General features: G+C 41.2%; 1 long non-coding RNA gene across 3 annotated transcripts in view; it reads left to right on the top strand.

The window, feature by feature from the left end:
* Nucleotides 1–13,861: 13,861 nt before the first annotated feature.
* LOC129658830 (uncharacterized) overlaps nucleotides 13,862–26,807 on the top strand; it is a 49,090-nt gene continuing 36,144 nt past the window's right edge. For 2 of the 3 annotated variants that reach the window (XR_008717520.1, XR_008717519.1), the window contains exons 1-3: nucleotides 14,836–15,869; nucleotides 16,103–20,755; nucleotides 22,258–22,321. This is a non-coding gene — a long non-coding RNA (uncharacterized LOC129658830). Of the gene's footprint in view, nucleotides 13,977–14,835; nucleotides 15,870–16,102; nucleotides 20,756–22,257; nucleotides 22,322–26,807 lie in introns of those variants that run through there. The other variant, XR_008717521.1, reaches the window with a different exon arrangement.

The raw sequence follows: 26,807 nt of genomic DNA, 5'->3' as shown, positions 1-26,807 counted from the left end.
TCACTTTGCCAACAAAGGTCCATATAGTCAAAGCTATGGTTTTTCCAGTAGTCATGTACAAAGGTGAGAGCTGGCCCTTTCCCCTTGGGTAACCATAAATTTGTTTTCTTTATCTATGAGTCTGTTTCTGTCTTATAAGTTCATTTGTATCATCTTTTTAGATTTTACATATACGTGATATCATATAATATTTGTCTTTGTCTAACTTACTTCATTTAGTGTGATAATCTCTAGTTGCATCCATGTTGCAAATGGCATTATTTTGTTCTTTTTTTTATAACTGCATAGTATTCAGTTGTATGTATGCACAGCACCTTTTTCATCCATTCATCTCTTGATGGACACTTAGGTTGCTTCCATGTCTTGGATATTGTAAATAGTGCTGCTATTAACATAGAGGTGCATGTATATGTTTGAATTAGAATTTGCCCAGATATTGCTCAGGAGTTGTACTGAAGGATCATATGGTAGCTCTATTTTTAATTTTTTAAGGCACCTTCATGCAATTCTCCATAGTGGCTGCATCAATTTACATTTCTACCAACAGTGTTGGAATGCTCCTCTTCAACCTGAGACATTTCTGGACAGGAGACTTAAATGTCCATGCCTGGTGTTGCAGCAGAGAACTTCATGTGGGTGATATCTCATCACGCTCATGTCAAACCGTGGACTCCGCATCCTCCTCATTGGCTCCCTTTCCTGTCTTCTCCCCACTGGGAAAGTTACCAGACCAGATCCTAAGACTTTCCATCTACTTCTCCTAGTATATCACTTCTCAAATTGTTCAGCATGTCCTAGTATTTATCTCACACAAAAATCCCTTGAGTGTTACTCTCCTCTCTCACAAAAATACAGTCCTAGTTCAGGCCTTTATTTATGCCTTCTCAATGTTTTTTGTTTTACTTTCTTTCAATCAGTTCTCCATTCTGCTGACAAAATGATGTTCCTAAACTACAGGAAAAACATCATCTCATGCTTTGCTTAAAAATTGTCCCTTTCTCCTTCATTGCTTTTTTCTTTAATAACATATTTTTAGTGTGATAAAATGTATGTAACATAAAATTTACCATCTTGACCATTTTTAAGTATACAGTTCAGTGAGTGGTATTACGTACATTTATATTGTGCAGCCATCGCCCCCACCCATCTCCAAAACTCATCTTTCAACACCAAAACTGTACTCCTTAAATAGTAACTACCCAGTCCCCTCCCATCCCAACACCTGGCAACAACCATTCCATTTTCTGTCTCTGGGGATATAACTACTTAGTCATATATAAGTAGAAGGGCTACCCAGGTGTTTTAGAGGCAAAGAACCTGCCTGCCAATGCAGGTGACATAAGAGACATGGGTTTGATTCCTGGATCAGGAGGATCCCCTGGAGGAGGGCATGGCAGCCCACTCCAGTATTCCTGCCTGGAGAATCCCATACACAGAGGCGTTGGCAGGCTACAGTCCATAGGGTTGCAAAGACTCAGATAGGACTGAAATGACTTAGCAGGCACACATGCATATTAAGTAGAATCGTGCTGTATTTGTCTTTTTGTGACTGATTTATTTCACTAAATATAATATAATCAAGTTTCATCCATGTTGTAGTGTATGCTAGAATTTACTTTCTTTTTAATGCTGAAAATATTTCATTGTATAGATACACCAGATTTTGTTTATCCATTCATCTGTCAATAGGCACTTTAGTTGCTTCCACATTACCCATGTTGTAAGTAATGTTACTATGGGCATGAGTGTACAATATCTTTTTGAGACTCTGCTTTCAGTTCTTTTGGATATTTACCCAAAAGCAGAGTTTCTGGGTCACATGGTAATTATATGTTTAATTTTGTACCTTTTTTCACAGCATTTGCAGCATTTTTGCACTTCTACCTGCTCCTGCCTTGAAGGCAGGAGGAGAAAGGGATGACAGAGGATGAGATGCCCAGCAGTGGGATTGCTGGATCATAAGGCAGTTCTATTTCCGCATACACACTGAGGAAACCAGAAGGGAAAGAGACATGTGTACCCCAATGTTCATCGCAGCACTGTTTATAATAGCCAGGACATGGAAGCAACCTAGATGTCCATCAGCAGATGAATGGATAAGAAAGCTATGGTACATATACACAATGGAGTATTACTCAGCCATTAAAAAGAATACATTTGAATCAGTTCTAATGAGGTGGATGAAACTGGAGCCTATTATACAGAGTGAAGTAAGCCAGAAAGAAAAACACCAATACAGTATACTAACGCATATATATGGAATTTAGAAAGATGGTAACAATAACCCTGTGTACGAGACAGCAAAAGAGACACTGATGTATAGATTAGTCTTATGGACTCTGTGGGAGAGGGAGAGGGTAGGAATATTTGGGAGAATGGCATTGAAACATGTAAAATATCATGTATGAAACGAGTTGCCAGTCCAGGTTCGATGCACGATACTGGATGCTTGGGGCTGGTGCACTGGGACGACCCAGAGGGATGGTATGGGGAGGGAGGAGGGACGAGGGTTCAGGATGGGGAACACATGTATACCTGTGGCGGATTCATTTTGATATTTGGCAAAACTAATACAATTATGTAAAGTTTAAAAAAAATAAAATAAAAAAAAAAAATAGAACTACCCCCCCCCCCCCAAAAAAAAAGAGGATGAGATGGCTGGATGGCATCACTGACTCGATGGACATGAGTCTGAGCAAGCTTTGGGAGTTGGTGATGGACAGGGAGGCCTATGTGCTGCAGTCCATGGGGTGGCAAAGAGTTGGACATGACTGAGCAACTGACTTGAACTGACACTTAGACCAGCAGCACTCAGGGTTTCAGTTATTCTATATCCTCGCCAGCAGCCAACACTAGTGATTTTTTTCTTTTTCTTGATAGTAGCTGTCAACATGGGTGTGAAATGTTATTTCTTTGTGGTTTTGATTTACTCTTCCCTAACAATTAGTGATGTTAAGCATCTTTTCACATGCTTATTGGGCATTTGTACATCTTTGGACAAATATCTGTGTAAGTCTTTTGCCCATATTTAAATCAGATTGTGTTGATTTTTAGGTATTTTCTATATATTCTGGATATCAATGCTTTATCAGATATATGACTTGTGAATATTTTTTCCCATCTACTGTGTTGCTATTTTATTCTATAAATAGTGTCTTTTTATTTTTGATGTAGTACCATTGTCTATTACTTTTATTACTCATGGCTGTAGTATAATATTCAACAAATCACTGACAAATCCCATGAAAAGGTTTGTTCTAACAATTTTATTATGGTGGCTCTTATCTTCAGGTCTTTGATCTATTGTTGGTTACTTTTATATATGGTGTTAGTTAAAGATCTGTTGTACACTGAAAGTAGTGTGTCCCCTAAAACTGTGTGTTGAAATCTTAACACGAAGGTAATGATATTAGGAGATAGGGCCTTCGGGAGGTGCTTTGGGAGTCCTCATGATTGAAATTAGTGCCCTTATAAAAGAGGATCCAGAGAATTACCTTGCTCCTTCTGTCACCTGAAGTTACAGAGACAAGATGGCCATAAAGAAGTGGGTTCTCATCAGACACCTTGATCTAGGATTTCCCAGCCTCTGAATCATGAAAAACCAGTATAAGCTACTGGTTTATGGTATTTTGTTATGGCAGTCCTAAAAAGCTAAGATGTGGTGTAAAGACTCTTCTTTCTCCATGGAATGGTCTTTAGCATTCTTCTTGATGATAACTTGACTATATATCCTGTTTTATAGGCCTGTATGTCTGTCTTTATGTCAGTGCCATATCGTTTTGATTACAATAGCTTTGTTGCAAGTTTTGAAACCAGGAAGTATGAGTCTTCCAACTTTGTTATTCTTTTTCAAGTTTGTTTTGGCTATTTGGAGACACTCTATATTCCATATACATTCTAGGATGGATTCTTTTTTTTTTTTTAATTTAAATTGATTCTAATTCTGTCAACATGTCATTGGGATTTTGATAGACGTTGCACAAATTTGTGGATCAATTTGCATAAGTAGACCAATTAATATTAAGTCTTTTAATCCATAACATGGATATCTTTTCATTTATGTCTGCTATATTTTCTTTCAGCAATGTTTTATAGTTTTCACTGTAAAAGTTTTACCTCCTTTATTAACTCCAAAGTTTAACATTTTTGGATGCTCTTTTAAGTAGAATAGCTTCATTTCTTCTTCAGATCATTTATCCTTAGTGTGTAGAAACCCTACTGATTTTTATGGTTGATTTTGTATTCTACTGTGCTATGCTGTGCTTAGCCTCTCAGTTGTGTTTGACTCTTTTCAACCTCATGGACTGCAGCCTCCCGGGCTTCTCTGTCCATGGGGATTCTCCACGTAAGAATACTAGAGTGGGTTGCCATGACTTCCTCCAGGGGATATCCCGACCCAGGGATTGAACCAGGTCTCCTGATTCACAGGCAGATTCTTTACCATCTGAGCCACCAGGGAAGCTCTGGTATTCTGCTACTTTGTTGAATTTGTTTATTAGATGTATGTGTATGTGTGTGTGTAATCTTTAGGATTTCCTACATATAAGATCATGTCATTTGTGAACAGAGATGATTTTACTTCCTATCCAATTTGCATTCCTTTTATTTATATTTATTGATTCATTGCTCTGGCTAGAATTTCCAGTACCATCTTGATTAGAAGTGATGAAGGTGGCATCTTTGCCTTTTCTTGATTTTATAGGAAAAACTCAGTATTGCACTTTTGAGTTTGATGTTGGCTGTGAGTTTTTTATATATAGTTTTCCTTCTTTTTTTTTTTTGTACTGTGGTAATTTCCTTCTATTCTTAGTTTGTTAAATGTTTTATCATGAAAGAGTGCTGAATTTTTTCAAATGCTTTATCTGCATCAATTAAGATGATCCTAAAGTTTTTTCATTTATTCTGTTAATGCAGTGTATTGCATTAATCAGTTTTCACATGCTAGACCACCCTTACATTCCAAGAATAATTACCACTTAATCATGATGTATAATCCTTTTTATATGATGATGAATTTAGTGTACTAGTATATTGCTGAGGATTTTTGCATCAGTGTTTATAAGGGACCTTGTGTGTGCTTAGTCACTTAATCATGTCTGACTCTGTGATCCCATGGACTGTAGCCCACCAGGCTCCTTTCTCCATAGGGATTCTCTAGGCATGAATACTGGAGTGGGTTGCTATGCCCTCCTCCAGGGGATCTTCCCAACCCAAGGATCAAACCAAGTCTCCCACATTGCAGGTGGATTCTTTATCATCTGAGTCACCAGGGAAGCCCGTAAGGGACATTGGTCTGTAGTTTTCTGTTTTGGTAGTGTCTTTGTATCAAGAGAATGCTCATAGAATGAATTCTACTAAGCATTTAATGTTATTTGTTTATATGCTTAGTAGAATTTCCTAATAAAGCTGTCATATCCAGTACTTTCTGTGCTAGGAGATTTTTGATTACTGAATCAGTCTTATTACTAGTTATGGTTCTATTCCAGGTTTATACTTCTTCATGATTCAGTGTGGTAAGTTTTGTGTCTAGGAATTTATCCATCTCATAGGGGTTATCTAATTTATTGGTGTATAGTTGTTTATAGTGGTATCTTGCAATCTTTTTTTCTGTAGCATTGGTAATATCTCCACTTTCATTTCTAATTTTTAGTAATTTGACTTGTCTCTTTTTCTTTCTTAGTTTGTTAAGCTGAAAGTTACTCACTTTTATTAATTTTCTTCAGAGAACCAACATTTGGTTTTGTTGAGTTCCTGTACTGTGTTTCTAGTCTATATTCTACTCCTTTCTGTGTTTTGTGGAAACTTTTACTTTTATTTTAGTTTCAAAGGGTTCATTAACAAAAGAAACCACTCATTACACACAAATAAACAATTTAATTTTAATGCAAATTATTTGACTAAATCTCAATATACACTTATTAAAAGAAAATAAATAGAAATAGAGAGAAATAACAGTTTATACATCACCAGCTTGGGCCAGCAGCAAACACCCAGACCTGAACAGCACTGGGAAGTCCCCTGTTAACAGTGATGTGGAGTCCCAGTGTGTAAAGGGCCTGGGGGTATGTTCAGCCCATGGGTGCAACTTCAAACTGCAGCTTTAGGAGCTCCCACTTATAATCCTAGACTGCAAACTGATATCATCATCAGTTTGTGTGCTGCAGAATGCAGCTCTGGTTTAACTTTTATAATGTTATTTGTTTCATCTTATGAGTCATAAGACTTCTTAGACCCTGGGGGGTTGGCCAGACCTCCAGTGGACCAAGAATTCCAAGACCCACTCCCTTTCTTATCCAGAGTACCACCTGACTTTCTGTGCTTGCAGGCAGGTTTGGAATCTGGGCAGTATCCAGGCAGGTTAGCATCTGTTTTCCTGCTTGTGAAGCCTGAACAAGACTTCTTCCATTTTAATTTCCCTAACACTCTGTTGTAATCCTTATTATTTTTCCCTCTGCTGGCTTTGGGTCTTGCTTGTTCTTCTTTTTCTAGTTTCTTAACTTGTGAATTTAGGTTATTGATTTTAGATCTTTCTTATTTTTTAACATAGACATTTATAGTTATAAATCCCCTTAGCACTGGTTTTGCTTCTTTCCATAAGTTTTGATATGTTGTGTTTTCATTTTCACTTCACTGTCTCAAGAACTTTTCAATTTTCCCTTCTCATTTCTTCTTTGATTTACTGGTTGTTTTATTCAATTTCCACAAATTTGTGTATTTTCCAGTTTTCCTTCTGTTATTGATTTCTAACTATTCTATTGCTGTCAGAGAACATGCTTTGCATGATATCTTTCTTTTTTAATATATAGAGATGTAATCTGTGGTCTGACATGAATCTATCCTGGGGAATGTCCCATGTGCATGTGGGACAAATGTGCATTTGTCCAGTTGCTGTTGGACAGAGTTCCATATATGTTAGATCTAGTTGGTTTGTTCTTCCTATTGCTTTTTTTCATTAATTTTAAACTCTTTAGGGTGGCATTCAAGTCCTCACAGTTCATAACTATCTATGAGACTCAGATTCTGCCATTCCCAAGCTCATTCTGTACAACAACCAGGAGAAATCTTTGCCAATCTGTGTGCTCCATGCCCTTTCATCCACTGTTTTCTCTTTACAATATAACCTTTCTTCATTCTATTTTCACCAATTCCATATCTTCTTTTAAAATCCAGAACATGTATATTTTCCTCAAGGAAAAATTTTTGATATTCTTCAGGCTAATTTAGGAGTTGCGTTTGGTGTCCTCCTTGGTTAAGCATCTATCACAGTGTGTTGTAAATGTTTAAAATGTCCATATCTTTTAGAATCTTTTAAAATTCCCACTGGTAGAATCAAGCTGGTCATGTAGCAGGAAAATATGTCTCCTGAATTTATATAGAATTTGACACAATCTTTCATTTTTAGCTACTTAAATGACCTGCCCCAGCTAGTGAGAGTTTCAAAGACAAGGGCAGTATAATTCAGTACAATTCTCATTGCTTGTCTTACACACACATACACACAGCACAATGGAAATGTTTAAGAGCTTTAAAGAATCAAAGACTAAACCCCAGCCCTGTTTCTCCCTCTGGTCAAAACTTTGGCACTGTGCATATATTTCCTGAATGAAGGCCTTCCATTGGTCACTGTGCTTCCTTCGATGTGGATGCTGGCCAGATTTATTTCTGAGTGTCTCTGGGGTTCTCATATGACAGGTTCATCTGCTCATTGCTCACTGATTAGAAAAGACTGTCATATTATGGGATAGCTGAGAGTTCAAGATTATTGGGACTCTGGACATATAGTTTTCCCATTTAAAATTGCTATGAAATGGAACATTAAGCTTGATATAGATCACATTTCAATATCATCTCTAACTCTCTGACACTTGCATAAGTAGCCTTTGTAGAATCTGGCCTCCTATATAACCAGTGATCTGCAAAAGGACACCACTGAGGAAGAAAACATCACTGGAGCCATGGCATATATTATCTGCTGGGGACAAGTGGTGCTGGCTATAAGAAGGAGCAGAAGTCTTGCTTCATCGCCTGGTGTGAGGAGTCTGACCCCCTCTCCAGCCCATCTCTTACAACTGGTCAAGAGAAACAAGATGGGTGAAGGATGCAGGACTGGATTCTTCAGGTGGTCATGTAGTCAATATTGATGCACGCACTCTTGATTTTCTCATAGTCCTTGGGGAATCAAAGTAAAAAATGCACTTGTTGGATTTTGGCACTTGCTAGTAACTTCCTAGTATGGGATGATGAGAAGCTGGAGATACTGGAAGTGTTCTTGATTTGATTATCTGCAGCATCGTGAGGCTGGAATCCAGCAAGTACTGATGATTATTTCACTAGGATTTTCTCTTCTGTTCTCCACATTTCTCCTTAAAATGTCCTTCCTCTATCTTATCTACACAGGAGGATGTCTTAGTTTCTCAGGGGCAGCCCTTCCTTTCTCTGACTCAGAATGCTTACAACATGCTTGTAAGGGGAAATCCTGTCTTTCATGTGGCATAGAAATTCTGAATAGAAGAAGCGCCAAAGTAAAAATCACCAGCAATAATGTCAAATTTAGTGGATTACAACAATATCAATGTATAATTTCTCATATTTCTGTGCGTTTGCTGAGCCCAGCTTGGCAGTCCCTCTGGTCCACCTGGCACTGGCAGGGTTACTCCCGCCTCCATAGTCAGCTGGAGCCCCAGGTGGTCTGGAACTTTCCAAGCGGCCTGATTCACACATCCAGCAGTCTTGACTCACACCTTCCAACAGAATCGACACTCTTTGTTAGAGTCTGGAGACTGGAACCCAGGAGAGTAAAAGTGAAAGCCACCAGGTGTATTAAGGGCTAAACCTAAAGCTGGAGTGGTGTCAAATCAAAGTCCACCAGGTTCAAGGTCAGGGGAGGAGTTCACACATACAAGTCAGGGAGCAGTTGTTGGAATCTGTATATAAGGACAATCGACCACACTCCAGTTCATTCCAGACACTTTTCCATAATATCTTTGCTGGGTCCTGAAGTTCTCAATCCCAGGGCAAGAGTGCAGAGCAAGGTGTCAGTCTGTGTGTGTATGACAACGCTACCTTAATCCTGCACATAGAGAGGCTGGGACAAGAACTGTGCCCACAGCATTGCAATATCGCTTCATCGAATGCCTTTTATCTGGATGCTTCTTGCAAAACGTAGGAAGCACTGGCTGCAAAAAGCTTTCCCTGATATTTTTGAAGGAGGACCTAACTCAGGGAAGAAATTTCCTGTCCCAAACCAGTGTTTTCTGCCGGGGACCAGCCCCGGCTGATCCAGGGTATTCGAAGGAGAGACGGCTAGGCGAGGGTCAGGGAATAACTGCTTAATTACACTTTAATTAAATATACAAAGAGTAATAGAATAAGGATAGCTCAGTGAGGAAATTCAGTGGAAAAAAGCGGCTGAAATAAGGATAGCTCAGTAGGAAAATTCAGTGGAGAAAAGAAGCTGAGTGGCTTGGTTTACGCGGAAAATCAATATAACCCGTGACACCAGGTTAGCTCTGACCACGGAGGCCGCAGGCGCCCTCTCGAATAGCGGAAGGTGCCCCACCTTAGACACCTTCTCGAGTGGGTCTTAGAAGCCCAGGCAAATAAATGGTCGCAGAGGACATCCGCGCTCCAGATGGACGCTCAGCTGGAATTTGGGAGAGAGAGTGACATGGGGAGACCAAGTTTCAGTGAACAAGGCCCGCACTTTATTTTCCAAAGTAGTTTTTATACCTTAAGGTATGCATAGAGGATAATGGGGGAAGGGGTAGAGTCATGCAGCAAGCCAGGCTTTCTTCCTGCAAACTTATCATATGCAAAAGTTCAGGTGATTGACATCATCTTCTGGCCCGGAGGCCTGTTAACATTTTAAGAAACTTATCTTTCTCCAAAGGTGATTATTCCAAAGTCAGGCACCAGCCTTCCAAAAAGCATTGGACAAAGCTGCATTTTACATTTCTATACACCCATTATATCAATCAATACACTGCCAAAGACACAGTAGGTAAGGAGTATGGAGACTTAGCAGCAAACATTGGCCCAACAAGTGAAAAACCCTTCACCAATACAATTTCTAATCAATCTTTTAACTACTCAAAGGAATCTGTGTTTAGGCAGTTTAGAACATCTCCTGCCTCTCACAGTTGGGAGGCTCTGAACAATCACATGTGGCCGGAAAAACCTATTCAGGCAGGCTAGAGGATTTCCAAAGGAGTTTGTAGGTTAAACACTGTCACACCCAGGAATTATTAACTGGAGCTGTAAGCTAACTCTTTTTCCAGAGAGAGGTAGTGGGGGACAGCCCCCCGTAAAGTCAGAGGTGTAGGTGAAAGCACAAAGCAGAAAGTAGGCAGACTCTGGTTTTGGGGGTAGATGCTCGAGAATTTCCAGGGGGACTCCTGAGGCTCGATCCCGCCTTTGCGTATGCCGAGCCTCCTTCCTCATGACCTTTGTCATGGGCGGAGTTCCTCGCGCTGGCTCCAGGCAGTGATAGAATTCCAGTTGAGCTATTACAGATCCTCACTCAATATGCAATATGCACTCAATATGCAATATGCCGGCTCCCGGCAGTTTTCCTTCTACAAAGAAACCCTGAGGCAAGAAGAGGCTGGTGATATGTGCAGGGTAAGGACACCATTTCTGCTGTACCCCTTGCCTGGCTCTTTTAGGCATCAGAGATGCAGTCAGAATAAGCTGAACTTCTTCTCTTGGTCTTTTTTTTTTTCTCACATATGAAAGTAAAGAGATTTGGCTTATATTCCATAAAACTGTCAAGAATGGATCCTGTACTCAACATGAGGGAAATGAATTTGAAAAAGAAGATATATGTGTGTACATATATAAATATATACAGAGAGAATTATCATTATCATACATAGAATTCTATAATATAGAATAATCATTATCAGTACATATATATATATTGAATTACCATACTGTACACCTGAAACTAACACAATCTTATAAAGAAACTAGACTTCAATTTTCAAAAAAGAGATCCTGTTTCTCAGGTTTTACTTTGACATTGTACTCAATAAGTTGGATGTTTTTGCCCAAAGTCTTCATCTAGGTTCAATTGGCTTTGTGTAGAGAAATATGTGGGAGTGACCAGCGGGTTTATTTTTCCCACAAATGCTTTAGCATGATCTGGTCACAGATTTAGTGTGAACTCTGGCAGGGTAATAAACTTTCCATCCGGTTTTTGAGAAATGAACTTAATCTATAAGGCCTTCAAGTGTAGATTCCGTTTAACACTGTGCCTCAATGAATAATTCAGCTAATTTGCACCATAGTTATTTGTGCACGACGAGTGCACATGCTTTGAAAGTATTTTTGTAACTTTGCCATATTGCCCATCAAATGCGTTCTGAAAATGAAATGCCTTGTGTGAATCTAAGTCGGTGTTGGAAGACTATGTGAGTCACAGCTGTGTGACCTCCTGGGCAATCTTTCCCACTTCTATAGGCTATTTTTACACAACTGTAACTAGAAAACTGACTCTCCCTTTTTAATGGTTTTGAGAGCAAATTTTTCTCATATTGAATATATATGTTTGGAAAAGAATAAGTTTCTTGGTTGCAAAGAAGACTGTGTTTTCAGTTTATACCTTTATTGTTTGTCAACTCATGCTTTAGTTAAGAAATTCTTTCATCAGGAGTGAGCAAGTATGGGTGAATGATAACTAAGCATAGATATGGTGGCTTACAGGCTTCTGGAGGCTGAGAACCACACACTTTGCTATCTGCAAGCTGGACACCAAGGAAATCTGTCATGTTCTCCTGGAGTCCAAAGGCCTAAGAACCAGGGAAGCCAAAGGTGTAAATGCCAGATGAGTTGAGTTGGCCCGACTTGAGCTGTGAAGCAGGAAAAAGGGTGACTTCTTCATCCCTCCACCTCTTGTTCTATTCAGGCCCTCAGTGAACTGGACGATGCCTTCCCATATTGAGGAGGGTGATCCACTTTACTGAGTCCACAGATTCAAATGCTCGTCTCATCTAGAAACACTCTTACAGACACACCCAGAAGTCATGGTTAACTGGGGCATGCTTTGTCTAGTCCAGCTTACACATTGAATTGTTTTTGTTCAGGTGCCAAGTCATGTCCAAATCTTGCAGCCCTGTGGAGAGCAGCATGGCTGGCTTCTCACCATCTCCCAGACTTTGCGCAAGTTAATGTCTATTGAATCGGTGATGGCATCCAGCCATATCATCCTCTGTCACTGTCTTCTCCTCCTGCCTTCAATCTTTCCCAGCATCAAGGTCTTTTCCAAGACACATTAAATTAATAGGGGATTAATAAGGAACATCATGGTCACTATCTCACAGCACCTGACATAGAGGACATGCTTAAGACACTTGGATTAATGACCAGGCACCTGGACCACATTGGCAGAACTCATACAGCTGGCACAGCAATCTATTTCTCATTGAGTGTGTCACTTCCTGCATGTGCAGAAGGGGCTTGGTAACTAGTTCAGGACATGTATTTCCTTCTGTGCTATGGCTTTGTATTGATATGAGCAGATGTGTCCCATTGTAGGGGAGCTATAACATTTTTGTTTTAAAATCTATGCTTTTTATGCAATATGCAACTATTTTAAGATAAATATTTGATTGATTATTTCACAAAAAACATCCTTACATCAAATAACAAACATGCTAACTGATGTGTTGCCAACATATCTCTTGTTCTCTGTGGACGTTATGGAAAATATAATCTGATAGAGATTTCCTAAGTTATTTTTTAGGCTGTCTTTGTCTCTGACTTTGATCTTTATATATTGATATTTGCTTAAGTGGTTTATATCTCAGGAAAATTCTTACCCCTCTGCAGACATTTGATATATTTCAAGAAAACTATGCACAATATAATTTTAATATTATCTGAGTATAAGACAGTTTTCACAGATAGAAAGATTAAATGATCATAAATCAAATTGAGGCTTTTTAAAATCTTACACAGAAAAATATATTGCAATAAACTTGCATCTTAATAAGACAAAAGACCATTTTAATCCTTAATCATCTGTGATTAGTGCTATTCTCAAATCCCTCTCTGCTTTTATTTAGATCAGTATCTTGTCACTCTGGCTTATGTAACGGGAGGAATTGGCTGTAATCACAATTCTCTTTTACTCTTTTCAACAACCTATAACCCATCAGTCTCTCTGGAAAGCCTCTAGGTAAAGCCTGGTTAGTTTCTGAGGGTTAGTCTCTCAGCTACATCTAGGGAAAACTAGACTTCAATCAGCTCAAAAAAACAGGAAAAATAAATGCAGAAGTAACAGATGGCTTTATTCAGGCCAATGTTTACATAATCACGAAAGTTTATATGCAATTTTGTTTTGGATTTTGACAGAGCAAGCTTGACAGGGGATATATTTGCAATCTTATGAAATGTGAAGCTAACAAACATATCAAAAATTTGTAACAAGCTAGGGACTGAGCAGAGCTAGATTTTATCACAGTAACCTGGGATGCGAACCTCCCAAGGGGATGGCTACCTGGCAAACTGACATGTAATTCACTCAGCCTCAAAGCTGAGTGACTCAGACAAGTGTTGGGTTTCTAGCTTTAATTTTTCAGTTTTTCCCATGAGGAGACAGGTAACCCCATAGCCAGGGATTCTAGGATGATGGAGAGTGGCCAGAAGGGCACCAAATGCCTGTGGGAATAGCAAAAGGAGTTTGCTCACGGGATCTGATGCTGGGATCTTTCCTGGATCTTTACCGGGATAGCAGCAGTTTAGCATTTGCAAGGAGAATGTGATATCTACCTCTTGTGCAGGTGGGGAGGGCTCCCACACCACCTGTTTCACACAGGCGTCTTCGAGTTCCCTCCCGGCCCTTCATCCATTGCCTAGACCTAGACCATCCATCACTTTGATCCTCAGGACAATCTCATGGTAGATATCGCTCCAGAGGGCATCAAAGCTCAGGAATATCAAGGATGTTGCCTAGCAAAGAGGTGTTAGAGTCCCAGGTAGAATCCCACTGGTTCTTTTGACTCCTGTTTCTCACTCTACTTCAGTGCTTGTTGAAGCTCTCAGTCCAGTATCCAAGGGTATTCAAAGCACCAAATGCATTTCCATTTAAATGAAAATTCTAAGTGTAAATAAAGATGATTTCTGTATTGCCCTCCATCTGGATTGTCTGTGCCATAGCTCTGCTTAATTAGCAGAAGTAATTTAAAGGTGACAGTCACATGGGGAATGTACTGATGAGTAATTTTGATTTTTGTTATCTTCCTAAGATGTTCAAGATCTGGAGAGTTTTAAATGGTAATGAAAAATGCACAACCAAAAATTATTGTGATTGCTTTTTTTTTTTTTGGAGAAATGATACCATTAGTTCACATGAATACTCTGTTTAAAAATAGAGGCAAAGAATGAAGGAAAAAAACCCAGGAAGGTAACCTTTAATTTGAAATTGGATGCATTGTGATGCTTATGCTGTAAAAATCTGATGCTGTATTAATGTCCTCACATATATTATCTTAAATTGTACCTTTCAGTTATAATGGCTGCTCCAATAACATAATAGCCACTCACCTGTAATTATAAGTTTTCAAAGCCTGAAATGATTCCAATTGTTTTTCTCTGTACTTTCCATGCACAATGGCTTTGAGCAGCTATGAGTTCCAAATGGCTTATTTCAACTTTCTCTGTTTCCATATATTGTCTCATTTCAATGTAACTTTGACTTGGGTACACACAGAACCCTGGGGCGGGACCAGGGGTTTTACCAGATGCTGCTTCAACCTCCAGGACTTTGGTGACTTGTTCGAGCCCCTCCCTCCATGCACATCTGAAGCCTGTTTTCCTCCTTTAATGGGTTTAATCTAACTTCTGCCCACTTTCAAGTGTTCAAGTTCTGAATCTCATCATGAGACACCTCTAGGCCGCCTTTTCCTTCTGCCCCATGACCCGTCCCTCAGAAGGGGGCGGTCCTACAGGGGAGGCAGGGGGGCCAGCACGCCATTCCTCATCAGGCTCGGACGTTGCTTCTGGAAGACTTGCCTGAAAGATGCAGAAGAGCCTCTGTCACTGCCGCTCTTTTCCCTCCTTGACCTCTGTTCCCACTCATATCCCTAATTTTGCAACAGGAAGGAAAGGACAGATCCCACTGGTGAGACTCCTGGAGAGAAAAGTGGAAGAGGCTCTTCTCAGGTCCCAGAACCTCCTCCGGGACCTCCTGGTGCTCTGACAGCTTCCAAAGAGTCCAGGTACTGTCCTGGGACACCCTGTGTGGACCCGGGTCAGGTTGGGATGCAGGACTTCTTCAGTGTGGTTAACAAGCCATAGCTAAATGAGATGGGGAAGGTTAGTGTCTCACATTTGTGGCAAGAGTGTGAGACAGTGAGTGCTGCTTCCCTACCTTTTCTGGCACCATGTGACACATAGGTGGATGTGTAAGGATACACACATGCACACACATCCATGCGGATGCATGTACACCAGTGATGATGAATATACCACACAGCCAATTTCAAATGGAACTGAACTGCTTATCACCAAGATGCAAAAAATAGAAGTAGTTTTGTGGTCAGGGAAGATGAGAATTCATTAGAACTGAATCTAAAGCTCCAGTACTTTGGCCACCTGATGCAAAGAAGTGACTCATTGGAAAAGATCCTGATGCTGGGAAAGATTGAGGACAGGAGGAGAAGGGGGCAACAGATGGATGGATGGCATCAGCAACTCAGTAGACATGAATTTGAACAAACTCTGAAAGACAGTGAAGGACAGGAAAGTCTGGCATGCTGCAGTCCATGGGGTCACAAAGAGTCGGACATGACTGAGCAACTGAACAGCAACAACAAAGGTGGGAACCAGAAAAAAGGCTTTGTGGCAGAGGCACATGGAGAGAGAGTCAGGTGAGGCATGATGTGTGTCTGTGGTTCTCAACTTATCAGGGAGAAACAACATCTCCTGTGGGGCTTGTAATAGTAGTCTGCTGGGCTCTCCCTCAGAGCTTCTGAATTTGTAGGTTGGGGTGGTATGCAAGTTTTGTGCTTTTAAGTGTCCAGATGATGCAGATGCTGCTGGGGTGGTGACCCCCCCCCTCTTTGAGCATCACTGACTTATGTTGCTACTACCCACTCCCCAGGTGATTTTATCTGCAGAACCTGAGGCAAGAAGGACCCAGAGAATATCCTTGGAACTTGGGCCTTGATTCTGAACAAAAGAAGACAAGTACCCAGGTCGCCTGTGGAAGTTTGAAAACCATCAGGACTGCCTGGGCATGAGGATGACAGAGACAGAGTGAAATTCTACCACCGAGAGAGTGGCCAATAACTTATACCTGTTTCCTAGGGACCTAATTTGTTTGTATGAGGTCCTGCAGCTGCTCTGGGATGATGGGATCAAGGCTGTTCTCATTAGAACTGCCCTTTCATGGGCCACACAGTGTGTGGTGGGTGGTGAGAGACCTTCTCCAGCAACATTGATGGGGGTTTGGTCAAACAATGTTAGGAAAACACACACCAGGAGAGCCTAGCTTAGGGCCTGAGACTACCCAATGTGGCACATGTCAGAGCCAACACCAGAAATGAGGGGCCCATAGGACCTCAGAATCTCTCCGCATCAGTTCCGAGCTGAGTTGCGTACACAATGGAGAATACTTCTTTTTTCTACCAAATTGTGCCCATTCAGCTAAGTAGATTTTCTCTCCTTCCCTGTTGCCACCTTGTGATAAATATTTGAAGATTCTGTGGAATTAGGAGCCATAACAAGAAAAGTGAAGGAATGAAGAAAAGTACTCGGCAGAGTAATACATAAATTGGGTTAAAATTTGTGTTGGAAAGAAGCTGAGCTTTAAAACAATGACCAGTGTTACTAGGAGCTTCGAGATTATTTTCTGCTGCTGATTTAAGGAACAGGAACCCAGAAGGGAAATAAACCTAGTTTTATGTTATGCAATTGATTTGACTTTGACAAGGGGTAGAAAAACTAAGAAGAACTTGACAATTGACCATTGATTTCTATTTATCATTTACTCAATAAATCTATAGTGAGCGACTAATCTAGGTGGTAAATTACTGCAAGGGCTCTGCCTAATCTCAGCAGAAGAGTAATATATTATAAGATATTGAACAGCTCTCCAGGAGAGCCATGCTTGACAATCATACCAAAACCCAAGGTCTAAAATCCCGTTACAAACCAAGTCTTGTGACTATTCCACTCCCTGCTGTGTGTGAACTCAAATCTCTTACTTTTGTGTGTTCCACAAACACCCAAGTATTGGGTAAAGGATATAGTTTCTAGAATCACTTTCAGTGCCATCTCTGGTAAAGGAAGGCAGTTAGTCCCACTGCAAGCCCTTGCCCCCAGGGCGTCCGACATCTGTTCCTTTGGATGACTGGCTTCATAATCTCAGCCAGGGTGGGGACAGGCCACCTGCGTTTGTTTTGGGGAAGGGATTGTCTGGCATCTCGAACAGGGCAGTGGTTCTCTGCCTCCCTCTAAGGTGGAAAGTTCACCCATAAAAGTGTTCCCAGGCAGGGTGTCCTAGAAGCAGGCATATGACCACCAGCACCTCCAGTGAGCAGATTGGTAAGCAGGTGGAGGTTGGGGCTCTTCACATCACTTCTGATCCTGCTGTTGCTCCACTCTTAGACGAAGACCCTGGCTGAGGTCTCTCTTTCACTATCCCCCTCCCTCTATGTACTCATCTCCTTGGCAGAGCCCAAGTGTGGACTGCAGAGTTGGGTCTGGGTTGAGGCTCTGCTGTGGAGAGGCTGGGTGACTCCGGATGCTCCTTGGCTGAGCCCCCAATTCTGCACTGTGAAGTGAGATGACTGCCCCCGGTGGTCTAGGGTAGTCTACTCAGTGTCAGCTCCTGCAGTGCGTGGGTCTCTCCTGTACCGCTGTACTGAGAGCTGTTATTGTTCAGGTTAATGCCCAATGCACCGTGATACTCCCGAGGGGAAGAGTGGTCATGGATTCCCTGGAGCCTGCAGCTCCCTGTCAGCCCAAGGATAGGCTTCTCATTATTTATTTAGAATTGTTATCAATCCTCAGTGAACACACTGGAATGAACTAGCAGACATCCGAACTCTGATCTTATTGGCTGGTTACATTGGAGCACAGGCTGTAAGGGACTTGGTTCTGTACCTGGACTACTTAGGAAAAAAGTGACAGCTGCTAGTTCTCTGCCCCTAAACCCCCAAAGCAGGCATGTGTTTCATGCTGGAGGGAATCACATATTCATTTAGATGTTATGCATCTTCAAGGTCTCCCTGCAAAAACAGTCCATACCTAGAAATATTTTTCCAAACTGAAATTGAAATTTAATGATACTTGCTTTACTTTTGTATGCTCCATTGATTCCCCCCTCCCCCCACCACCCCACAAAGAGAAGCGATAGACTTGTTTCCATGTCAGAGCCAAAATCTAGCTCATGCTTCCAAATGGCTTCGTGGTTTTCCACTGTGCCTCTAATAGAATTTAATTGCTATTGCTGCATTGATGGGCAGTTGGTGCATTTCCAGTGCTGCTGAAAAGGTGCAATCATCTTAAGCAGGTATCAGAGACTGGGGGTCAAATCCTCCCTCTATTTTGTCCAATGCTCAGCTTTGTGCAACCCAAGGAGGGTCCCAGAGTCTCAGTCTCCCCCTCTGTGGAGAGGAACTTGCAGGTCACAAGAGAGTTGACACAGAGTAATGTTATTTAAGTGCTTTGAAAGTACGAAATCACAATGCCCTTACTATATTTAAAATGGATAACCGACAAGGTCCTACTGTATAGCACAGGGAACTCTACTCAAAGTTATGTAGCAGACTGGATGGGAAGGGAGTCTGGGGGAGAATGGAGACATGTATATGTGTGGCTGAATCCCTTTGCTGAAATTATCACAACACTATTATCAGCTATATTCCAAAATAAAATTAAAAGTTAAAAAAAATCACAGTATCCTGATATCTTTGCTGATCACAGCTTGTGTATTAAATAATGATCTCATTCTTCTTTCCAAACTTGTCAATTGAAAATGGGAAAGGGTGTGTTCACAATAAACTAGAAGACTTTCAAAGGCTAGGACACACTTATAGCGGGCCTGGCTGCTGGTAGGATGCTGAGTGCCCCATTGGCAGCTAAGATTTCTGAATGTTCCTGCCTCTGGCGGGGAGTCTGCAGCCCTGGCTGTTTGCACAGGGCTTGCTGCACCCAGGCCGACAGGGTCTCTTTCTGGAGCAAATCAATACATAGGGACTGGTTTTCAAAGGGCTCTGGTCATTGGTAGTCTATTTGCGTTCCAACCGTTATTTCAGATTCTCTCCCACAGAGCAAATATCACCAGAGGCAAGACCATATCTTTTTCATATCTACACAGACAAAGGAAAAAAAAAGGACAGCTTAGCACCCTTAGTAAAAAACGTAGAGATTCAAGAGTCTGGGGAGTTTTAATGTTTGGTTCCCCTGAGAATTTAAGAAAAATAAAGCCAAAGGGAGAAAGATGCTTGGAGTGGCAGTGGAAATTCTTTTTTGGATTTGGTCCATAATCTACACATAGACTCCCCACAAGACTGAAAGCCAGTAGGAGCTATGGACGTCCCAGCTGTGCCTGTGTGTTGTGTTGAGTCGCTCAGCTGTGTCCAACTCTTTGCATCCCTATGGATGGCAGCCCGCCAGGCTCCTCTGACCATGGGGTTCTCCACGGCAAGCCCCTGGAGTGGGCTGCCGTGCCCTCCCCCGTGACCCCAGGATCCAAGGGGCATCCCTTAAGTCTCCTGCATTAGTAGGTAGGTTCTTTACTACTAGCACTACCTGGGAAGCCCCAGCAGCCAGCTGGTCCCTTCCCAGTTCCTGTGATTTTCAGTTCAGGAACCTCAAATCAGCCTCCACACACCTGGAAGGACAAACAAAACCAATCCAACGTTAGACAGCTTGGTTTGTATGCTGCCACATCGACCTGGAGTTTTTGTACCCCGCACCTGATGACTAACTTTGAAATTTTTGCTGAGGGGGAAGAAAGCACATATTGATAGCCATTTTGTAAAGTGCTAGGCAGTATTTATGTAACACTTCTTTCATTTTCTCCCATCATTCATAAGTTAGGTATTGTTACCAACAATTTACAAACAAGCATGGGAGCCTCAGCAATCAAGCTAATCTCCTAACGGTGAAGAGATAAAATGAATGGTGCATCTGAAGGCAGTTCTCTCTGGGCCTGGACCAAGTTCTCCATCTGCCTGAGGCTACCCAGGGAGCATAGATGTGGAATAGATGCAAATATAATCACCCTTGTGTACTGCGTTGTTTCTGGGTATAACAGGTTGGCTTCTTTGTGCCCTAGTGAGCAGAAAGACCCAGTTTTTAGGAATTACCCTTCATTTTTAAATAGCAATTTAACTAACTCCCAAATAGTTTAGGCAAAACCAATACAATATTGTAAAGTAATTAACCTCCAATTAAAATAAATAATTTATATTTAAAAAAATAAAAAAAGAGGTTGGGTAAAAAAAAAAAAAAAGAATTTCAGTAATAGTAAAGAAGGCAGACAATGTTTGAGTACCAGGCATGTTCACATATACTCGCAAAAAGAAAAAAAAAAAAACACACAAAAAAACTGCTGTGTCTTTATTTACCACCTTCACACCATTTTTAATTGGATTTTAAATGATGTTGAGGCCCAGCTGGGTTAGGTAATTGGTGCAGCTAGAAGCAGGCCCATCCAAGGTTAGATTTCACCTTCCCAACTTGCAGCTCACCCTGTTACCGAGAGTGGGGTCCTGCTGCTTGCAGCTCAAAAGCTAATAAAGAGGTGAGGTTGGTGAAAAGGAAAGTTTGCTTTATTTTGGAGGCTGGCAACCGGTGCAGGGGAGGGTGAAAGCCTGTCCAAAGGCCAGGTCTCCCTCCCCGCCACCAGCAATCAGTGGGCCGTAGCTTTCATAGGGGGAGGGAGGGGCTGCCGTGTAAGCTCTGATGGGTATCTTGAGATTGGTTATTGGTGGTCTGAGCAGCATCATCTTGATTGTTTTGGTTATTTTGTTCCCATTTCTTTGAGGCTAGTTCTCAGAATCGCTGTAGTTTATGTGTTGCTATGGTCTGGTCGTCATGTAGTTAATTTCTTCCCATGGTGGAATTTCAGTACCTACGAGATAGCTCTGAGAATATGGCTCAGAAAACTATCTACAGCCCTTGCAGAAGAATTAAATGTCCTTGACTTTGCTTAATTACTAAATTATTATTGTTTTGTCCTGTTCAATTGCTTTCCTTTGCTTCTGAATTTTATCGCTTCTCTGATTAAACTTATTTTTGGCTGAAGGTTTTCTGCAGGCGAAAGGCAGGCTGGGGACATGGGAGGGGAGAGGAGGACCATAGGGTCCTGCTGTGTTTAAATCCTTGTTTTTCCCAGGTTGCTGGAAGAACTGTCAGTTTTATCTCCTCAAACCCTTCACTTACTAAATATTTTTCTCAGCTTTACTGAGCTATGACGTATACAATTCACATACTGTACAGCGCAGTGGTGTTTGGTACGTTCATAGACTCATGAAACCAGTACCAGAGTCAACCTTAGAATATTTTCATCACCTCAAATCAAAGCAAAACTCTATTTTTTTACATAAGAGAAAACAGAATATAAGAACATTTCTCAAATTATAAAAATAAAATTTTTATTTTTGCTAAGTCCTAGTTTTATGACTTATGACTATAAAGTTAAAATAGAATCACAACACCTATTACTTGCTAGCAGAAACCCCCAGTATTTGTGTTCTGCTCTCAGGGGACTCACAGAATGTGTAAACAAAGCATGAGTTTTGCTTCTGTTCTGCCACACCACAACTCCATCACCTCTCATTTATCCAGTGTCTCAAAGCTCTAGGTTCTGGATGTTTATACTTTCTAACCCACCATCTCTATGAGATCCTCAGTTGTCACAAGTAAAGGATTCCCTGACTCCATGAACTTTCCCCAGGCCTCACAAATAGAAGGTGATGAACACAGACTTGGATGCCAGGATTGCGTCTAACTGACACACAAAATAGCCTTTAGGTACTGAGACTGAGAAAGGAAGCTCAATTCCAGATTGGGGAGAGAGCCAAGCAGGTACTCTGATCTACTTGCTTATCTGTGGCTATGAATAGGGCCTGATGTGTAGGCCCTGGGAGAAGAGGAAAGAGCCTGCTATTTCATAGGAAACCTTGAGCTGGCTGTGAAGGCATAGAAGGGCAGTAATGTCCAAAATATTTTCTTTGCCTCAAACGTGGTGAACATTTAAATAAGCTAAAGGGTGGCTTGACATTTACCTTTCATCTTTTCCAGCTTCCTTGGATGAGACTCCTGGTTTGACTAATGTCTGGCTGTTGCCCTGGAGCCGTGGACTTTGGTAATGTCACATCAGTTCCCTCTGACTCTGAGGTCTTACTTCTGATTAATTGAGCCAATATCCTTGACTTCAAGTCCCATTACTCATTTCATTTGGGCACGAGGGCTTGTCACTACCTAGTGACTACTGAGCTGGGCACCCCACGCATGAGCAGTGATGCTGAACCTGAGCCAAGCGAGGCGGTGGGCCTTTCTTACGTGTAAAGAGATACAGTGTCCGTGAAGACATTTCATAAACACTGCCCATCTCTTAAGGTGCTCAAAAACAACAGTTTCTTAATGCACATTCCTCATTTCCTTTTTCTAGTAAATCCTAAGATTCCTCTGTCCTCTAATGTCAGTGTTGGATTTTGAGTCCTTAAAAATTGTGATTTGTTTTCTCTTTATCTTGGAAATCCTGGGTATCCAATGTGCTGAGTGTCCTCCTTTGCTGACTGATGTATCCAAGCTCTGACTGTCCTGGGCAGCTATGTTCGGGTGGAACCAGAAGGGAGGCATGCCTGCTTGAGAATGAGATTGACCTCAACCTAAGAGAAAGTCAGAGCATCCACCTGCCTCAGCAGCACTCAGGTGGGAGCAGGGAAAGCTGTGGGAGCAGCACTTGCTGAGTGAGCAGAATAAAACCCACTGGTGTTGTCCAGCTAAGCCTTCTGTTCAGCTTAGCCCTCCACCTCCCCACAGAGACTGTAAGTGGGGTTCACTTAGTCAGGGCCTTGACGTGATGCTGGAGAGCACCACTGAATTGGCGCGATCTCTCAGGCTCAGGGACTGTTCTGGGTTGGACACCATCCTATGTCAGCAGCCACTGAGACAGACTGCCATGAGTTGTGGTGGCCTTTAAAAATAGCCACAGAGCTGGGGTTCTTGGAACCCACGGCAAGGAGCTGCCTTGATCAGAGACTGAGGGGTCCTGTTACTTCCCGTGGCTCCTGGACAGCCATTGCCAATGTGGGACTCAAACTTTAGGGAGCAGTGTGCCTGCTGTCAGATTAGCATCCTGAAAAGTGTATGGACACTGCTTCTCTTCTGGTTATTTTCTTCCCGAGTATATCCTTTCCTTCTTGAGTAGATGTCTGGGAAAATCTCTCTGATTGGGAAGATAAGATGGTAGCTGAGTAGTTGATTTCAATCTGAGATGCAAGTCTGTTCAGAATGAAGAGGAGAGAAGGACAGAGCAAAGAGGAAGAAAAGATTTATCTAAGAAAGAACCTGAAGTTTTCTAAGAAAATGTGCCCTTTTGAGAGCTAAGAACCAGAAGGGAGCTGTGGGTTTTATAAAAATTTCCTTTGTGTGTGTGTGTGTGTGTGTGTTTTGGCTGCACTGCGGAGCATGTGGGATCTTAATTCCCCGACTGACCAGGGGTCTACCCTGCATACTCTGTGTGGGAAGCGTAGAGTCTTAATTACTGACCAGGGAAGTCCCTTACATATATTAGGCAATGTAGACAGACCTCATATTGTTTTTCTACATTGATTTGTTGTGATTTAGAAAAAAGAGAACTATAAGTAGCCACGCTTGGAAAAGGCAACACTTAGTATGTGAAGGCGTGAGGACACTAACATCTGTGCGCTGCCGGCAGCAGGAACACGGGTATAGGCCTTCGGAAAGCAATTTGGCAGTGTGGGTCAAAAGCCATTAAGTGCACATTTATTCTAACTCAGAAACTGCATTTGGATGCTTTTTTTCCCTAAGGAAATTGTCCAAAAACATGGGAAAGCTGTTTGCACAAAGATATTGGAAGCATTCTTTTCATAATGTTTAAGAGAGATGAATTTCTCATCTATAGTTGAATGATTACATAAATACATATCATGTTTATTCACTGGAATTTTAAGCAGCAATGTACAAGAATAAATAGCAACCTTGAAAATGTTTACGATTTTATGTTAATTGAACAAGTAGATTACATCCTGCAGAATAATGGAATGAAAGCCTATTACTAAAACAGAGTTATAAATTAACACAGAAAAATTTAAATCTGTCATGTGACACATCCCCCAGTGTTTATAAGGCAATGGCGCTGAAGTCATATTAACCACAGAGTAGGTTTTATTCCCCCTTTTAACTAATTGAGACACAAAACTTGATAATTTAATATAACTCCAATCTTAGATAAATAAGCAGAGATTCAGAAAGTTTGAGAGGTTTTTTTTTTTTTTTTTTTGTAATTTACCAGATTGCTAAGAAATTTCACTCTGAAATATCTTCCTAAAGTGGGGGAACACAATATATATTCATAAAAAGACTTGCCTGTGAATATTCATAACAGGATTATTCATAATAGCAAAAAGGTAAAAGCAATCCAAATGTTCAACAATTAGTGCATAGGTAAAGGAAATATTCTGAATACCATCCAGTAATTAAAAAGAAGGAAATAGTGATACATGGTGTAACCGGGGTGAACCTTAGAAACATGAAAATTTAAAGAAGTTGAAGGCAAAGGATCACATATTTTTATAGATTTTTTATGTTTTTATAGATTATGATCCATTTAAAGTTATTCTAAAATATTGGTTATGTTCTTCATGCTGTACATCACATCCTGTAACATTTATTTTATACATAATAGTTTTACCTCTTATGGGGGGGGCTCATAACCAGGACATGGAAGAAGCCGAAATGTCCATCAACATAGAAATGGACAAAGAAGATGTGGTACATATAGGCAATGAAATATGACTCAGCCATAAAGAGAGAAATGAAATAGTGCAATTTGCAGAGACATGGACAGACCTACAAACTGTCATACTGACTAAAGTAAGTGATAAAGAGAAGAATAAATTTGTATACTAATGTTTATATGTAGAATCTAGGATACTGATACAGATGAACATGTCTGCCAAGCAGAAATACAGACACAGATGTAGAGAACAAACGTATGGACACCAAGGGGGAAGGAGGAGTGGGATGGATCGAGAGATTGGGGTTGACATACACGCACTATTGACACTGAGTAGGAAAAAGATAACCAATGACAACCTTCTGTGTGGCTCAGGGAGCTCCAGTCAATTCTCTGTGGTGACCTAAATGGAAAGGAAATCTAAAAAAGAGGCGATATGTGTGAATATATAACTGATTCACCTTGCTATACTGCAGAAACTAACAAAACATTGTAAAGCAGCTATACTCCAATAAAAATTAATTAAAAAAAAAAGAAGGAATGGGGGCCTTAGTTCTACAGTAGCAAGGAAATGAGTTTTGCCACCAAGCAGTGATCTGGAAGGCCCTGAGCCTCAGGTGAGTCCCCATCTCTGGCTGACACCAGGGTTTTTGCCTGGTGAGACCCTGAGCAGAGAACCTGTGTACGCCAGGCCCAGACTCCAAACCCATGTGCAGCAAGAGGGAGATGGCATGTGGGTGTTCTTCCACCACGACTGTGATGACTTGTGCTGCAGCAAAAGAATACAAATGTGCCCCCATGGAGCCCCTGACACAGGCTCACAGATCAGCTGTGTTCCACAACAGAGCCTCACAAAGGGGTCCTGGGCTTCACTTTTAACATGTTGTTTTCCATTTTCCATCTCTTTCCTGTGCTTCTTTGCTTTTCCTTCCTGTCTTTAATTAATCAGTTTTCATCTCTTCACCCCTGATACACCTTTTATTTCTTTCTACTGCTCTTTTATTTTCATTCTGTGAGAAACACACTCAACCAGCCCAAAACCAAGGAATGAACTCAGAGACACGATGCACAGCGAAAGTGAGTCTTTTAATGATGGTCTGGCAATATTGGCGGTCTGGTGGACAGGCACACTCAGGGCGGTTACAACAAGCAATTTCTTCCCTGACACACAGGTCCCCCCACAGACCCTCCCTGGCTGAGTACTATGGAGTATACGGTCTTCCCCGGCATTGCCTATGTTTCACTATTTCCTCATAGGGTGTCTTTCTTTCTCCCTTCACTAGCTACATCCACATTTCTCAACTAAGACTTTCTTGCTAGTTTATCCCTTCCCCCAACATCCAGTTTGCTTAAGGACCCTCCAGGTGCATGAAGGATGTCATGTCCGCAAGTTGTTAGGCAAATTTAGAGCTGGGGCACAGACAGTGGGTGGAGTCCTATCTCTCTAGGATCCAGTTTGATCTCCCTATCCCAACTCTAACTTTATCTAGAGTCCAGGCCTCAACTTTATTATGTCCACAAGTTTAGCTGTTAGTACTTTTCTCCTCAGAACTACCTACTTTGTCTTGACAATGGACCTCTTCAAGTTTCTATTTCTTATACATTCTTATAATGGTTTAGACTTAAACCATTTTGACTTTGAAATTCAATTTAAAGTGAAGTAATATCCCCCCAATTTTTACTCATTTCATATCTTTCATATCAATATGGTACAGTATTTTAATACTACTTTGCTTTTAATCTTTTCTAAATACTAACTCTAAGGACTTCTCTGGGGGTCCAAAGGCTTTGACTTTGCTTTCCAATGCAGGAGGTGCAGATCTGATCCCTGGTCAGGGAGATAAGATGACACAGGCCTTGTGGCCAG

The sequence above is a fragment of the Bubalus kerabau genome, chromosome 8 (genome assembly GCF_029407905.1).
Source record: "Bubalus kerabau isolate K-KA32 ecotype Philippines breed swamp buffalo chromosome 8, PCC_UOA_SB_1v2, whole genome shotgun sequence".
NCBI classification, from domain to species: Eukaryota; Metazoa; Chordata; class Mammalia; order Artiodactyla; family Bovidae; genus Bubalus; species Bubalus kerabau.
This window is presented reverse-complemented; position numbering and strand designations above follow the sequence as displayed.